Genomic DNA, 14062 nt, shown 5'->3' with positions numbered 1-14062 from the left:
CAGGAATATAAATATGAATTACTATCAACAGCTATTTCTTGGGGAGGGACGAGAGAAGGGGCAGGACTTTTTTACTTTTAATATGTATTCCTCCTTCTGTTCTGTTCCCCAAGTAAGTATGCAATGTTCGGCTGGTCTTTCTGGGAGGACAGAAGTAACTGGAGAGGAGCAGCCCGGTTAGCAGAAGGGCTACTTCAAAATGCACTTGAAATTGTGGCCAAAACCTTGAATTTACAACGTGGTTTGCATTTATGTATTTGCAAGCCTTACTGAAAGTGCGCTTCATGTTCTCGCAGCTTTCCGTTCTTTCAGTAAGTAGTGTTTTGGGAACATGAGTTTGTGTGTGGGGAGAAAAAAAAAAGCCTGAAAGAGAAGTCAGAGTCCAGAATTTATTTTGCCCAGAGCCTAGAATTGCCTGTTGCTGTTCACATATAAGCTAGTGATTTAAGACAGATGATGTGGCTCTTTTTAGCTGACTTTTCAGTCAGATTTAGGAATCTGTAAATTGAACCATATTAGAAAGGATTATTATATATGGTTAGTAGACATTGCAAACATACGATCTGTAAGATACTATTCAGAACATGGCAGCATAAGTAGCACCTATTATCAATACAGTTACCAACCATGGGGTGGTTTGTTTATTTTTTGGGGGGTAGGGGGTTCCAAAAATGTAATAATTTGTAATAATTATTTATGAGGTGAAGATGTCAAACATGGAGACTGATGTGTGTTCATATTTGGTCATATTATAATTCACTCCAAATGATTGAAAGTTGACTTCAATAAATATAATTGTAAATGCAAAAGTAGACATCTGTTCTGGGGTATGACGGAAACACTGGCAGGAATGATAGATGTGCAGAGAGAGGAAATTAGGTAAGCTACAGGCATTGCCTCTATTCCCTCTGTTGCCATTTCCTCAGCACCTCCAAATACATTATTTGTTCTGCATCCCACAGCAAGACAGTAGCTTCAATTTATTCCCCCTTCTATTGCTGTATCCGATTTAACCAGCTCTCTTTTAGCCTTTGGTTTAGTAGAGGGTTGCTGGTTGGTTGGTTTGGGTTTGGTTTGGTTTTGGGGTTTTTTAGGTGAGAATTTCACACCCGAAAATTGTTCTTTAGCTCACTAGAACTATGAATGGAGGTAGCCATTTGAAAACATTGTCTTCTAAGTAACAGTGTTGCCACTTTTTTGCTAGTAAAAGATCCTTAAAAGTCTACTTTTTTTAATCTTATTTGTGTTACTCTGTTTAGTCATATCACTTCTGTAAGAGTATATGCAAATGGAACAGGGAATTATATCAGCTTGGTTTAGTAAAGGTTATATACCACAGTCAGCAGTAAATTTACTGAAGTGTTTAATACTTTTCAGCTTACCTTAGAGCATAAATTATCTTTTCAAAATGGTATTTGTTGTGAACAGATGACCTGGCAAAACTAGCTATTGAAGCTGGATAGCAGCAGGCAGAAATAAAGAATAACTTCCTAGGTTAGAAACTTGTATTAATAATAGTCTAGGCCTAATGTTTTCCATGATCATGCTGCCAGAAGTGGGGGTGGGGGGAGAAAAGGGGGAAAGAAAAAGGCTGTGGGCAAGCTTTAAGTAATTCCATGTTGCAGTTGCCAAACCAGTTCCACATGGATAATGCATATGCTGAATTGCTCTTTGTTTTTTAAATCTATTTTAAAAACTTTATGTGATGCTGCTTTTGACAATATTTGATTCCATAAAATGCCCCAGAGACTTAGCTGGTGGAGGAAAAAATTCTGTATCATTACAGATTGTATCATGCTGCTGTATTAAGCTTAGAACAAAATTACTCAGTATTTTAAAAGCAGTTACTTTTTTCTTTTTCTGGCTAGCAAGCAATTGAAGACAGATAAATCTGCATTAGGGCTTGAAGTGAAGATCAGAGTGAGTGAGAAGAGTTCTGAGTCAGAAAACCATGCTGTTGTGTGGCTGACTGAGACCTCATTTGGTCCGGAAGGTTTCTAAACACAATAGCAACATTGCTTTAAAGTTTCTACTTAGTACCTTTCTGTGGAGACCAAAATTATGAGGGAGACTTCTGACAGCTCAGATTGGAAGAAAAAGTCTTAAACACCATGGATTTTTAAATGGATTCTTTTTCTGTACTGACAGTCCTCAGGTTAACCTTTTAATTATGTGAATGAAAAGGGCGTGCTTCCCTACTTGCATGACTGTGCAGGGTTTCTTGGTTGTTTCTTTCCCTCCTTTTTTTTTTTCCCCCTATTTTTTTGGCAGCATTTTTTCATTCCGTGGTCAGTGAGTGGTAACACACTGAAGGAATGCATGAATAGACAGTGCTGCTGTAACTGCAGATACATATGTTACCAGCCTAAAAAATTGAGCTATGCACCTAGACACTTTCCTTCTTTTTTTCATTTTTTTTTTTTTTAATTAAGAAACTAAAAAAGCTGGATATTGCTGGAATAGCCCTGCAGAATTTTACATGCTTCTTCCATCTAAAGGGAAACATTAAACAAGTAAACATGGCACATTCCCATCAGACCAGGTATTGGTCTAAACCACTGATGACACAGGAATGATACATTAATACCTGCTCACTCTACCCACAACCAGCAAGAAAAGCCCATGACTCCGTGTGCACAAAGAGCATGACAAAAACAGTGCCTTGATCACTGGTGCTGAGATCACAGCTTTGCGTTTTGCAGAAGGAAGGACTTCTTCTCTATGTACTGGATGAAGAAGCACCACTACAAAGGCTGTGCTGCTCACCAGACCCTAGTGAAGGTATCTCTGGTACCTTCAAAAAGGCTTGCTCAGCTTTCAGCAGCAGTCCATGTAGGACAATACGGGTCTCTGTCTGGCCTAATTTAAACTTCCTCTTGTTTACCCATCACAGGGTGTGTTTCTTAGCCTGAACTGCTTGCAAGGGTCAGCTCCAAGGCTCCCATATGCTCCTAAACTGATTTTGTTTGGAAACCCACTTCATTCTTCACACCTCTCTCTAAAGCTGTGTTTGCTATATTAGGGGGAAGCAGGCTTGGAGAAAGAAAAAAGTTCAAGCCTTGGTATCTGTAAAGTTTGACAAAAGTGTTTTGTGTTGTTTACCTTGCTAGATGGTTTCTGTTCCCAGATGGTTGGTGCTTTAAGTCTTGGTGGGTTAAATTTAAGATAGGAGCTATTTTGGGTGCCTAATCTTAAAGAACCATTTGGGATTTGATGTTGAGAGGCAGATAAACAGCAGTTCTGCAAATCAGCACCTCCAAGCGAAAGTTGCTATGGAGAGCCTGAGCATCTTACAGTTTCTAAATTGATGAACTGAAATTTTGGAACATGAATTCTTTATGTGAGAGCAACAATGGTTACTTACTGCACACATGCTTCTTCTGGTTTCACTGTGCTACGTGATGACATGAAAAGTTTCAAATTAATTTCTAGTATTACAAATACTTCCAGTACTGTTGGAAATTCAATTTGGTATGGGTTCATTGTTTGTTTTCTTTTCTCAGATTGCTAAATTGTCTTCTGAAAGCATGCTAGGAGAATTATAATGCAGGTCTTGGCATGTCCCTATTGTGTTCGTTGTTAGTGTGTGGTAAGCATGTTTAGGCACGTTACAAAGGAGCAACAGTGCATGATACCAGGACTGGTTTGGCTCTTTGAAGCCCAGAGTAATACAAACCTTGAAAAAAGGTTGGGGCAGCTCCTGCAGAGACAAGTTTTGAGACAGACCACAACTAAAGGCGTGTCTCTTCTAATGCTCTGGCTTGAAACGACCTTGCTCATCTTTCAGTAGCAGTCTTGCCAGGAGAGAGTTCAGCTCAGGTTTATGTAAAATTAGGTCTCAGGTAGGCTAAGCTTGTGTATAAATGAAGCAATGTTTTTGAGGGGTTGGTGGAATGCTCCCCAGCAGCCGGGAGCTGAACTCTAATGTTAAGACTGAAACTAAGATACATGATAAAAAGGAAATAGATAAAAGAGAAATTTGTTGCTCCTGGTCACATCAGAGGGTGTAACAATAGCAATCTCACTGGTAGTCCTGGAGACCTTGCTCCACCAGAGCTGCCTCCTCCCTTAACAAACAGGTCCTGCCTGTGCTGTCCCAACCATGGCATTTCCTATTTGAGAACAAGCTCTCCAACAAGAGGATATGGCAGCTACTAGGAGTACTGAACCGTGCGTTGAAGGGCCTTTGGGTAAGGTAGTTAAGGCATTTCAGATGTTGCAAGGTTGCCTAGGCTGCACTCCTCCATTCCCTTTATTTCTATAGACCACTTCTGTTTCTGGGGCATCATGCAGCTTAGTTCTGCACTCAATCCATGTGCTGTATGAGCTGGTGCTTATGACCAGGTTTTTTGTGCCCAAGAAGAACCTGGGAAGGACAAATCTGTGGCTCTGAGGGGGTGGGAGCCAGCAAAAGAGGCATTGGGGTCTCCCCCTCTTCCCCATGCAGGAAGTTATGTGGGAGTTTGTTAGTCTGTCACCCTTGCTAGGACACAGGATACTGCCTCCAGGACAAACAGAGGAGGTATGACCTCAGTCAGCTCTGCTTCTTCGCAATGAAGTGTTGTAAACAAGGGCTGCCTGCATGTGATAGTTCTCATTAATCTAAACACAGCTAATACAAAAGATGTGCAAGGCCTTCGAGAAACCGTTCAGCAAAACATTGGAGCCAAAAACCTCATTAGCAAGCACTTAACTAACACTCTTCTGATTTCTTTGAAAAGAAGCTCAGAAAATACCTAGCAAAATACTGAAGCCTTTCTCCTGAACTCCTGAATGGTCATTAAAATCACTGTTGGCCTGTTGAAGGAATTTGAAGTGTGTTTCTTAAGGCTAAACTGCGTTCAGAGTATCCCCATCTCACCCTGGTGGAATAAGGCAAGTCCCAACAACTGAGAGCACTGGATGAGCTTTGGCTCTCTGTAGTGTCAGCTCAAGCACTGCTTTCTTCTTTTTCTCTTTCCCTCACACCTCCTGAGCCTGTGCCATAACCCAGCTAAAGGTAACATAACAATGCTGGGGGTTGGGGAATTGATCTGGGACTTGGAATAATCCAGCAAATAGGTTCTGCACTCTTGTCCTCTCAGGAGCTGGCACTGCTATGAGGCTCATGTAGACATAGGCAGGAAAAGGCAAAGATCACTTAATGTGATACCAGTACTAAGAGAAAGGCTTACCAAGCAGGTTTTCTTTGGTGTTCTTTCACCTCTTACTTATAAGATTAATTTTTTCAAGGTACAAATTACCTCTGTTTAAAAGCAGTATTACTGAAGTATTCCATATTGAAGGTGCTCAGTCTTTTCAGCATTAATATTCAAGTAGTGAGTAAATGAGACCTTGCTTAATAAGGCAAGTGGAAAATGTTATCTGATTTTTAAAAGGAGAACAGCTCCCAGTTTAAAGCAGCCTTGAGCATTTGATGCTTTTTTATTGCCAGGCTGCTGTTCTAGAAAGGACAACTTGTTAAGTCTGGTGATAAAAACTTTACTTTTCCAGGGTAAAACCTTACATACTATGTTAAAAACCCCAAAGTGAAGTATCTGCAAAATATTTTGTCTTGTTTGATCTTTTCACTATTTCAGCGTTCTTTCCTTTTGTTCACATTCCCCAGCCTCAGGTGAGGAAGCCAGTGAAATGCTGGTGCGTGTTACCTGCGGAGCACCGAAGACCTGTTACAAACTGCTGTTGTGCTTCTACTATGCGTAGTCCTGTTTATTGTTTCACTTCTGCCTGAAGTTTTGTTATGGATGAAGGATTTGTTTGTAAATTCCTTTGGAGTTTCTCAGCTTGATGAGGTCTGTAGGGGGTGGGGGTTCGGTATGTTATTTCTCTGCCAAAAATACTTGGACACATCCTTCAAATGTTCTATTGTCTTAAGCTTCTTGCAGCTGCTTTGTGATTTTATTTATTTATTTTTATTACTATCCTTACTTTTACTGCTGAGTGTTTTTTCTGACTCATCACAGAATCCAAAAGCAACAGTCCTGGAGACTCTGAGAACTGTTTATTTACCAATGTATAGTCCCTTCTTAAACAAGTTGCTGCTTTATAAAACTTGATGGGATGACCTGGCATGTACTTCTGAGAGAGCCATTGTAAGTTAGGTAAGTTCTATTGCTTCCTTCTGTTGACTGGACAAGGAGGCAGTAATTAGCAAGTCCTAATCCAGTGCAAAATTAAGACAGTCTTTTACTGAGTTTTTTCTTTTTTTTTTTTCATCTCCCCTCCCATCTTTTTAAGTTTTCATACCACCACCGAGTGTCCTTTTTATGGTCTGAAGCAGACAATAGATAAAGATTCTAGTGAAAATAGCTGCAGACATGACAAATGCCAGATACTGAAAGAGCATGTGTAGCACAGGGTAAAATATTAGCAACTCATACGTTCATGTTGAACTTTGTCCTTTAATGCTAGAATGCTTGTGCTACTTGAAAGCAGCATATTGAGAAATAAATCACTTCTTATTAAACCCACCCTCACAGAACGAATAAGACAGTTGTAGCTTACTGTCCTGAAATGGAAGGCACATTGGTAGGAATGCATTGTGGAGATTTTAAAAAGCCTAGTTTAGGCAATCTGAACCCCTCTCCCTGAGTCTCTAAATTCACTAGTCTTCTGGAGAAGTCCTATTGAATTAGAAAGCCAAATAAAATGGAATGGCGATCTATTTGTGTGGTTCGGATCCATCATTTGGAATGCTCTAGTGAAGAAGTAATTCCCTTGAAATTGTATGGATGCTATAAAAAAGTATTAGAAAGATTTTTCTCTTTTAACTATGTAGACTTTTATCAGGTAAGCGTTTCCTTTCTGCTCAGTGGCCAAGAAACTATGCTCTCCATCAGGTAGCTGAGGCTTACATGGATAAATTGAATCTAACTGTTGCCAATTTTAGCATCTCTGTACCTAACTTCTGACTGCCCAGAAGAACACAGATTCTTCAGTATTGTTCCTAAATTTTCTATGACATAGTGAGGCAATCACACTGGAAGCCTACTGAACAGATAGCTTCTTAAAGTAGGCCTTAATAAAAGTTGATGTATGTTTTTTAAACTACTTACCCAGCATCCCTTGTCAGGCACACACTGAGAGGTGCTCTATTTCCCTCCAGTTCCTCTACTCTGGATCTCCTGAAAGTAGGTACGTGACTCCTGAATTTAAGAATCATTAAGAAAAAAAGTTACTTTTTCTTCCCTCTCTGCAAATCACAGCTGGTGAAAGGCTAATGCTGCTTCTTGCACAAGCCATTTGGGCTTCGGAGCCGTGATTAAATCATGCTTTCTTTGGGGCTAGCTCTTCTACAAGTCAGAAACTCTGTGGGGTTGAATTCTCTCAGGAAGAAGATAAAGAGCTAAAGTTTCGTGCATCCTGCATGAGTTCCCTAACTGCTGATCCATAAAAGGAGGAATAACCTGTAGGTGTCCTCATGGAATGGAGGACATTTAATGGAGGATATAAGAGCTCAAAGATCTTACACAAGAGAAACAGAGGAACACTAGGCAGGCTCCCCAGTTCTTACCTTCCCTGAATATGCTCCACAGATCTGCATTCTGAAACCCAATGTGCTTTTGCACTGCAGAAGGCTAGATAGTATGTTAGCATCAACTTGGATAACTGTAAGATGCTTAAATTCCTACATTAATACGATTTTAATTTTCCAGTTTATAGGATAGGAAGAAAGAGTATGACAAAACACTTTAGTCCATGTATTTGTGTCTTTATTATTGCCTCTGTCTCCCTCCTCGGCCCACTACACACCGTCTCATCACAGGCTTTTCTAGATTAAGCTGCTGAGTTAGGGGTGCGTTGGCAGTGCAGAGAATGGATAGATGCTCATGGTGTTCTCCAGCATCTTCAGGCATTGCATATAAAGCAAACGTGCTGGTCCTGCTGCATTTCAGAAAATAAATCTGTCCAGAAGTTGAGAAGGGATAGGACTGGAAACATGGAAATTCTTGAGTTTCTAGTTGAAGAAAAAGTTTTAGGATATGTCAGCATCTCATCCTGGAGTGAGGATGAGGACATTCCTGAGCTGTCTTTAGAACTAGATGCAGCAATAATCCCAGTGGATGGTGTTTCCCTGAATTAAGTTCTGCTGAAGGACAGGACTTGTTTGGTGCAGAGCCATATGGACGTGGCTGATCCAGATTTAGCTGAAAAAACCACTGTCTCCATGCAGTGATTTAGCTCCACATCTCTGTTGGCACTCCATTGCACAGCTGATATGTTTTAGTTCATGTTTTAGACTAGAAGGATAAGTTTTTAACTATTTGACATGCTTAAACAAACACTTTTTTAGATCAGTTTCTGAGTATCATTGTAGTAGTTCTGTTGATAAAGTCCATAATCCCCCTTTCTCATCCCAGGAATGGCCATGCTGAAGAAAACACCTTTGGGGATTTTTTTTAAGATTCTAAACTTTGTGTAGGATTGAGTCAGAGCAACTGGTTAGTTAAATTATCTGCACCAATCTAATGCTCAGGTTAAATCCACCCTAAGGGCACATGCATTATTTCAGCAAACAGGATGTTCTAAATTAACTGGTCACACTGTTTCCAGGTAACTTTCCATTAAAAGGGGACAAATAATTCAAAATTAAATAGCTGAGTAATACAGAAACTACAGCAAAACATCTTTTTAAGAGGTCAGCCACAGACGATACGGAAGTACCTGATTCAGGAAGCAGTGGTAAAAGCATATTGAACAAAAGACATTGGGGAAAATTCTCTTCTCATGTACGTAAACCCAACTATACTGACATCAGGCCTGTTGAATCCTTGCTATTACTATACAGCATTCACAAACCAAGAAAACATACTGATATGTTTGCTGTCTTAATAGTTATTTACTACTTTAAACCTACAGGCTTTTGCCATTTTGACAGCAGAATTTGGATGCATTGTTTTCCATAAAACACAGCAAAGCTTGTTCAAGACTGTCAATAGGCAGACAATATTCTGCCATCTACGTGTTTCAAAGTTGGGATGAATTTGAGGGTTTTGTTGGTTTTTTTCCCTCTGATGCATTAAGCACTAATTCTGCTCCATTAGTCAGCACATGCATTTGGTTCTAGATACCAGTTCCAGTCTTTGTGTATTAGCTCAGGATTATTATATTAAGACTTTTTATTCTATGTGGAAAAATGTGTGGGTGTCTGAGTCCTCCTGATCGTGACTGTTTGTTCTCACTGTATCTTTGAAAGACTACTGTAGGTTAGGGTTTTAAAGGCCTAGATAAAAGCTTTATCTTACCAATCTGTCCACCAATGGTCTGGTTTAGCAGAATGCACAATAAGCTGCCGTATTTCTGTCATGATTGAGACTTTTTTGTTTGCTTTGTTTTTCGTTTGTTTGTTTGTAAGGCCATAGCAGGCCATTAATTTTTTAGGAAAAAAAATTATTTTTCTTAAAACAAGACTGCATTTGGATGTAAATATCTTTTGAGATGCTCCCATGGGACTGATATTTTCCCCAAGAAACATGCAGAACCTGGAATGGCTTGTATGTACAGATAACATCTTCCTGTTGTACCAAAAGAACGCCAGAGGGTGCACACGTGTGCAAGTCACAAAGCAATTATCTTTGGTGTGTTTTACACACAATCTTGATCTAGGTAGATCCTAAAGAAATACTCATCAGTCTACAAAGAAAGCACACTCTGTTTTAAGGAATAATGATCTAAATATATTTTTGAGCTAATGGTTAACGCATAATGGTTAATCACAGTATCTGTAGATGGCATAGTTCTTTCTATCACTAGCACTGCTGGTGGGTTTCCTTCTCACCTGGGGAGTCTGCAAATAACTCAAGGCTTTGAAAATGCTGAAGTCCTACTGCTAACCTTCCCCTCCATTTGCAAAGTGTGTTGCTCCCTCTTCAAAACCAATTTACATCAGTAAATCTTAACATCCCGGTGCAATGCTGAAAAACATCACTTTCCTTCTTAATGTTTTTTCTCCTTTGGCTGGAGGTTACGCTTTAAACCCTTGGCACACAGTGCTTTGCCAATCTATCTGAGGCTCTCTGTTGTTCTCTGCCAAACAAAACACTATATCCTTTTTTATAGCCTGGAGGCTTAGCACATGGTGTATATTGCCTTCTGCAGCCTTGCATGGGAAATGAGGATTTGTACATTTCTGAAAGACCCAAAGTTTTCTGTAACTTTTTCAATATATTTATATATATATAAAGTTACACATATATATGTCCTGATAATCGTGCTGTGGCACTACTGAAACAGCACATTCTCAATCAAGTTGATTCATTGAGTTTGAAATTATAGAGTTAGTGGCAAAGTTACACAGCTCTCTATCAATTAATCTGTACTAGCAGGAGGAAGTTCGTTTCCATGATTTTTTTTTTAGGTAGGGGCCTTAAAATGATAGCTTTACTTTTTGAGCCAACTGAAAATCTTCACAGTTTCATTTCTTTCTGTTGTTATACTGTTTGTTCTTGGGAAAAAATCTTCAGTGCTGTAAAACTTTGACATATAAAAACATGTAACCTGTGTTCTTTCTGACACTTTCTGTTTGATGTTTTATTTATTTGCAGAGCATATCGCATGCTGCAGTTGTAGCTTTCCAATATCTGTGTTTATAATCTTCACCTAAACAGCAGAGCCCAGAGTTCTGTGTTATAAGAAGTTTTCTGCTCTCTTTCCTTTTTCTTCGTAAAATCAAAAATGTTTTGCAGTCCCGTCATGACTTGGAGCCAATTCTTTTCAGGCTTTCTGCAACCTCAGCAAACTTTCTGCTTGCTATTTCAAGTGGACCAGTTAGACATGCAACAAGTTACAGATTTCAGACCTCCGTATACAGTAAAGCTGTTCCCTTCTTCTCATTGCAAATTCCATGACCTGCTAGACTTACCCTGTTTTCCAGTCCTTACTTAAGCTCTTAGATTTGTTAACTGTTGCCAGATTTTTTTTTATTTATTTTTTTTATCTTGGTTCTAGCTGCAAAGTAGGTCATTCAGAGTTAGAATAGGATTAAATTTTCAGATCTTATTCCCAAAATATGTCACTTAGAATTGACTGAAACCATTTTGAGCACTTCCAAAAGCTAAAACTATGCACAATAGTCAAATACTTCATTTAAAAATATTTCCTTTTATTTTTTAGGTTTTCTTCCTAGCAAGCTAACTACCTTTAAGTAAACTGTGAATTTAGAAGTAAACCTGAATTAGTGGCATGTATTGCCTTTTTAGTTTTCTATTCTCAAGAAAAAGCAGTTTTTCAGGAAGTTTTTTTCAAGGTTGGAAAAAAAAAAAAAGCCCAAAAGCCAAAAGTCAAAGAAAACCCACACCAGCAAATATTCACTTTGATTAGCGAATGAAAAAGCAAGCCCAGCAATCTTCAGCACAGCTCTGCTGCCATTTCTGGTGCTAAAGGCTGTACACTTCTCTCCCTTCTCCCTACGGTGCTGTAGTCATTTCTGATTCTGTTCTCCTATCTGATATTTGAAAACATTAGGTGTATGGGAATCTAGATAATGGTAAGTATAATGCAGTATCGTATGCAAAATGTGAGTGTACGGGTAGTGAGTATATGGGAATATCTATGCAGCTGCACCTGGGTTCCATGTTGATTTCTTTAACTGTGTACAAATATGCTCATCCTCCAGATGTTGCTGAGCTGGCCTGCCTCTTGTGTGGAAAGCAGAGACACAAATAAATATTACATGGTTTCTATATACTATGTAATCTGTTGATTTGGCAGCTGAAAATCTGTGCCAGTATTTGTAATAGGATCTTTTCTTGAAGAGGGAAAGGAATGTTTTTATGGAAAGGCATGTACTGTTCAGTTATATTTGTAATTAACCACCTTGAAGAAAAAGATATGAATCTCAGGGGAAGGGCAAAACTCATTTGAAATTAGCTCTGTCAGAGAACCCTGAATAGTCTTCTGAGATATGCTTGGAGTGTGTTCATTTATCCTAATGGTAATTTATTGGATAGATTAAATATTTCTAAGAGTAATGGGACTTTAGCTTTCAGAATGCTGAAATAGATCATATTGAAGGGGAAGAGGCTGAATGTAAATCTTATCCTCCTCTGATCACTGAAAAGCATGTCTGGAAAACAGTGAACAGAGGAGAAATATTTTATTCATTATTATGATTTTCAAATGAGTAGAGTTGTAGTTCTGGAAGTATGCTGACTTTTTGGGATGGGAGGGTAAATGATACTTAGAGTAAGGGGTGCTTCAGTAGTACAAGTATCTTAAATAGTACAGACAGCAATCTGAACATCCATTCTTATTGAAAGTACCAACAGAGAACCACCCTACCAAGGAATGAAAATACTTTAACTGCTTCTAGGAATCAATGAGAAAGACGGATTTGGGCAGATGCCAAGAGATGTGTAAATAATGATTCTGATTACACTGGCCTTCCTACATAACTGAGGGCAAATGGAAAACATGTTCTAGCAATCCATTCTGAGAATTTAACCCCTGAATGTGCAGTGGTGCAGCCCTGTCAATTCAGGCACCTATGATAGCCACAATCTTCTTCTTGGTATGTGCTATGAAGGTCAGAGTACCGGAACCTTCTACAGCAAAGTCCCAGAGCATTTCATGCTGCTGCAGCTGGTCCAGAGACAGATATGAGGCTTGATGTTGTTGCAATATGGTGCTAATCAGCATTGTGGTGCTGTTTGGCACCTGCTCTTTCAAGATCAGATGAGATGAAAGTAGTTCTGGATCTCTAAGTTTGAAGTTGACTCCTGTGGGTGCCAATAAGTGCAGTGGCTGGGTCTGTGACTTCTTATCTGAGCAATAGTTTGTTTTCTCCTTCCTGATGTAAAGCCACCCTGAGTATACTAATTATATCACCGTCTTCACTTGGACATGCAGACAGATCATAATATAATCATAATATTATTCTTGGAAAAGCCATATGTGTGTTATGTTCCAGTTGCTGGCATACTGTTATTTGAAAAAGCAGTAACTCTCTGAACTTGATCTGTTTCTGTCACTTGAAATAATAACAAAGGCGTACATAAGTTCTCTCTCACACACTGATGTGAGAGAACACATGGGAAAATCACAGCAACATGTTTCTCATTAATTAAAAAATGCCCCAAACTCCAGAAACAATAAACTAATAAAAATCAAATGACAGGGTTGTAGTCCTTTTCAAACAAATCTTCTGGGTAAAATCTGAAGAGTAAAAGTGGAATTTCTTGCAAAACATCATTATTTTCAATTTGACCTATCACTGCAAAAGGAGACTTATACTAACCATGTGCAAGTTTGGTAAAATGCTGCATGCATTTATTTCCTCTGCTTCTTTCACTGGATCAAATCTACTGCAGATACCTTTGTCTACTTGATCATCACTTGAATTAGGACTTGTGACACAAGCACTCCTAAGCTCAAGTATGAATCTGAGCCACAATGTTAGAGGCCAAAAGGAGTGATCGAACTAGGATTTTACTGATTATTAAGTTCCTAACCCGTTTTTGATACTTTACTTTGGGTTGTTATACCACATCGCTGTTTGTCAAGTAGCAAAAGTGTTTCCCACTGTCTTTCAGTTCTCACTTTCCTCCCAAACTCACTACTATAGACAGATAGGAGCAGCTTCATATCCTGGCTGGTTACATGAGCCCATGTGCAAGGCCCTGCACATGGGTCAGAGTCATCATAAGCACAAATACAAGACAGGCAGAAACTGGACTGAGAGCAGCCCTAATGAGAAGGACTTGGGGCTGTTGGTTGATGGGAAGCTCAACATGAGCTGGCTTCAGTGTGCACTCGCAGCCCAGAAAGCCAACCGTATCCTGGGCTGCACCAAAAGTGTGACCAAAAGGTCGAGGAAGGTGACCTCTAAAACCAGCTGTGTCCTGGACTGCATCAGAAGTGTGACCAGCAGGTCAAGGAAGGTGACCTCTACTCCACTCTTGTGACATTACTTGGAGTCCTGCATTCAGCTCTGGGGCCCCCAAGATAAGAGGGATGTAAACCTCTTGGAGCAAGTCCAGAGGAGGGCCGCAAAGATGATCAGAGGCTGAAGCACCTCTCCTATAGAGATAGGCTGACAGAGCTGGGACTGTTCAGCCTGGAGAAG

Source organism: Nestor notabilis, unplaced genomic scaffold, assembly GCF_000696875.1.
Source record: "Nestor notabilis isolate BGI_N333 unplaced genomic scaffold, ASM69687v1 scaffold15594, whole genome shotgun sequence".
NCBI classification, from domain to species: domain Eukaryota; kingdom Metazoa; phylum Chordata; class Aves; order Psittaciformes; family Psittacidae; genus Nestor; species Nestor notabilis.
This window is presented reverse-complemented; position numbering follows the sequence as displayed.